Genomic DNA, 4,369 nt, shown 5'->3' on the forward strand with positions numbered 1-4,369 from the left:
CGGGTACTTAGTTGACCTTTCAGAATGTGATTTCTTGACTTATGTGCTGTAATCGCAAGCGGATCACAAATCAACAAAAATGAAGGTTACGTTTCTCACAAACATGTTGGGTTTTATGCCAAGTTGTAAGTTTTAAATGGGCTCTTGGGAACCAGCAAGACTCTATGTTTGAAATTTTTCGTTCTCTCACCATGATGCCTTGGGAACAACAATGCAAATATATATATATTTTCTCACTTAATATATCTGTCTTGTTTTCCAGTACAAATATCTAAACATTCTAAAATCAAGATACATTTAATAGAGAAGCAAAATTATTTAAAATATTATGTCTTGTTTTCTGAGTTTATGCATAAAACAATAAAAAAATATCTGCCAATGGCTTCAGAAAAATAAAAGTAATTCAAAGGGAAAGCCCATTGGCAGATATGTTTTCTTTTTATAAGCAAAAACTTAATTTTGATAAATGTTTCATAAAACGAGAGTTAATATCTTATGTAGTTTTGCTTCTCAAGTAAATGTATCTTGATTTAAGCATATTTAGTTCTATTTCGTTCCTACTGACCGCCAGAGGCAGTGCTTCCCAATTAATATTATCTCTCTTGCTCATGCTCAGGTCGAGTCTAATAACAACAACGTCATCACATGACCAGGTGCGTCATGGTGATCCCCTCTATTTAACCCTGTGACATCCTGCAAACTGTCTCTTTAATCTTCTCGCATACGTGCAGATTACAGGTCGAAGAGAAAAATCTTTCATTCAGAATACTTGGATTCCGTCTTCACAGCCTCGTAACAAACATTTTTGTTGGAGCCGCGAGTTGTGCGTCCTCCAGAGGCTGCAGCGGATTGAAGGCAAACTTACTTTGTTGGAACACGGCTGTTTATTCCGGTCACTGCCAGAGCGCAGTAAGTTGCTTATAAGCACCGGATATTGTTTCTTTGATGAAACGTGTATAAGTGGCATCTCAGAGTGATTTTGCTCCAAAGAAAGGCACATTGTGATTAATTATTGCGAACAGTAAGAGTGTGTGCTCTCCAGGAACAACAATATATTTTTCGTCACAGACCATCGGCGTTCACGGCAGTCGGTTGTATTCATATTGAGCATTCAAATTAGGTAAGTATTTTTATAAATTACATAGTCTTACACATGTAGCTATGTACATCCAATTTCATTGTTTTTGTTTGTTTTTTCTTATATAGGTAGTATATTTCAAGCAGTTGCGTATATACGAGTGTTCTCGCTCTGTTTTCTGGACTGCTACCTACCTGGTACTTCTATTAACAGTGGGATAGTATTACCACTAGTTTGGCTGTGGACCTTACCGTATAGAATTTTTATGGCTCCAGAGTGTTCTCGCTTGGCCTTCAATAAAGCACTGCTGTGGCAGTATGGAACAGCTTAGCCTGACGTGCACTGTGTGCAGGGCCACTTTACAGCAGGACGATGGACTGCTGTCCATCTTGCTTAGGCGTGGAACATTTGAAGCAGGGCCTCACTGAGGATGCCTGTATGAATTGTAGCACCATGTCGTGGGGGCGGATAACCTCCAGACTGGCTGCAGTAGAGGCACTCTTGACCTCAGAGGCCCCTTGGCAGGGAAAAGTGTCAGCTAAGCGGAAAAGGGTGGAAACGGTGAGTTTCTCCACCAGTAAGAGACATAGAGAGGATTCTTTAACCAATAGAGTGGAGGTGTTGACCTCAGAGTTTGCCCAGATTAAGTCTTTAATTCTAAATCTGCAACCAAGGGAGGCATCATCACCGATGTTGAGAAATCCCAGTAAGGAATTCCCCGTTCCTGAGGAGGATATGCTGTCAAGGCAGCCTCTCAAAACCAGTTTTGGGAGGAGGGAAATGAGGAATTTTTATCAGTAAGCCACTCTCACTTCTCTCAAGATGACTCTCAGAACACGGCACAGGGTTCAGCTGAAGGAGTAGAATCAGATCAAGATGTGGTGAGACAAGCCCTCCAGATTGCGTTGGCACGCTTAAGCCTGGACACTGCCCCTACAGTGGCAGCTCCCTCCAGTGCCTTTTTTAGAGGATCAGCAAAACCATCTGCTCTTAGCATTCCCCCGTCCACAGATTATATTTGGGAACTATAGAGGTGCTGGGCTAATCCCAAGTCACTTACTCATCATACCACAGCAAGCAGGGCCTTGGCAGCAATGCACGAACCAGACTCTTATGGCCTGGGTCAGATGCCGAAAGTGGATCCATTTATCCCCTCTTTTATCATATCACCGGAAGAGGCTTGGAGACCTAATGCTCGCTGCCCACGACCTCAGTGCAGAATAACGGACAATCTTCTTAGTCAAGCGTACAATACTGCAGCACGCATGGGTCGCATAGGGAATTCACTCTCCCATCTTATGCTGGTTCTATCCCAGTCTCTCCAACCTATTGGGTGTGAACCTACAGCCCAAATACTAAGCGATGCATCATTGCAAGCATTCGCATTCATGTCAAGAGAGTTGGGTAGACTCATGTCAACACTCACTCAGGCACGCCGGCAAGTATGGCTGGCACAGTCTCCATTGTCAGAGGCCTGTAGGAGAACACGTTATGTCCTCCCTGTAGTCCCTGGCAAACTGTTTGGACCAGCGGGACAGCAAACTCTGGAACAGATTATTCAGACGAATAAGACCAGACAGCAGCTGGCAGACCTAAGAGGAACTCCACCATCACAAGTTAGACAAGGGTATGGGGGACGGTATCCTACTCGCTCTCAACGTTTAGTTCGTTCTGGTGCTGTTCAGAGGAGCCAGCCAAGGCAACTAGATCAGCATGTGCAGTACCCCAGAGCACGAGGACAACAAGTATTTCGGGCTCCAAGGGGCGGGGCGTCAGGTCAGCGCCCCCCCCCCCCCCCCCCCCAAGAGACAATAAAGCCCAGGCGCGCAGGGCATGAAGTCCTGGGGCCAACCGTCGGAGGCTTTCCTCAGCAGCAGCTCAATTTCTGGAAAGAGAACACCTCAGACCTTTGGTTAATAGGAAACGCTACCTCAAGGGTACAGGCTGCAATTGCGACAGCGGGCCCCTGCTTTCAATGGGGTTTAGATGACTACTGTCAAAGACCCCAACAGCTCACTGGCATTGTCAAGACAAGTAGCCGAACTCCTAGAAAAAGACGCAATAGAACCAGTAAAATGGTCAGCACGGCTAAATGGGTTTTACTCAGTGTGTATATAATCCAGAGAAAAGATGGATTGACAGTGGTTCATCACAATAGATCTGAAGGACGCTTATTTTCATATCCCAATTGCACCGCAACACAGACCCTTTCTCCGCTTCGCATTTCAAGGTCAGGTCTATCAGTTCCGAGTCCTAACATTTGGACTGTCCCTGTCCCCTCGGTTGTTCACCAGGTGCGTAGCGGCAGCGTTGTCCCCAATACAAGCCAGGGGGGTACAGGTGCTCCCTTATCTGGACGACTGGCTCATCTATGCTCCATCTCAAGGGCAGGCAACAGAACACACCAATCTGCTGATTGCCTATGTCACTCAGTTGGGTCTCAGGGTGAATTTCAGCGAGAGTCAGTTGATCCCATGTCAGTCGGTGAAATTCATAGGCATCACTCTAGACTCGAGATCAATGAAAGCATTCCCATCACCTCAGAGGGTGGACAGCATACTCAAGTCTTACTCAAGTGTTTTCGGAAACAGATCAAGCTGCCATTCAGAGCGGTCCTCAGATTGATGGGCATGCTAGCAGCAGCGGCATTGATACCACTGGGCCTACTTTCGCTGCACCCTTATCGGAGATGGGTAAACAGTCTTCACCTGAACCCCACATGGCACAGGAGCAGGCTGGTCAAAGTTACAGAACGATGCCTTCTTACCATGAAACAATGGAAAAGGAGGTAATTCCTGACGAAAGGGGTAGCTCTGGGTGTGATTCCCTCTCGCCGGGAGATAATACAGACAGATGCTTCACTAAGTGGCTGGGAGGCAGTGTGGCAGCACAGGATGATCAGAGGATTATGGAAACCCGAGCAAGCCACAAAAGACATAAATACCCTGGAGCTCCAAGCAGTGCAATTAGCTCTGAAGCATTTTGCGCTGGCCCTAAAGAATCGCCATATTCTCATCAGAACGGACAATACATCGGTGGTATATCATGTCAACCATCAAGGCGGCACGAGGTCCAGTCAGTCCTTGAGAGTAGCACAAGACCTCCTGACATGGGCCTTCCCTCGATTCGCAAGCGTCAGGGCGATGCATATACCGGGAGTGTCGAATGTGGTGTCAGACTTCTTGTCTCGCCACAGACCTTTGCCAGGAGAATGGAGACTCAATCCAGAAGTTGTTCAGATGATTTGGTGACGATTTGGCAGAGCACAGGTGGACCTGTTTGCCTCAGAGA

Source organism: Siphateles boraxobius, unplaced genomic scaffold (assembly GCF_051911475.1).
Source record: "Siphateles boraxobius isolate OS27281-9 unplaced genomic scaffold, OSU_SipBor_1 41, whole genome shotgun sequence".
Classification (NCBI taxonomy): Eukaryota; Metazoa; Chordata; class Actinopteri; order Cypriniformes; family Leuciscidae; genus Siphateles; species Siphateles boraxobius.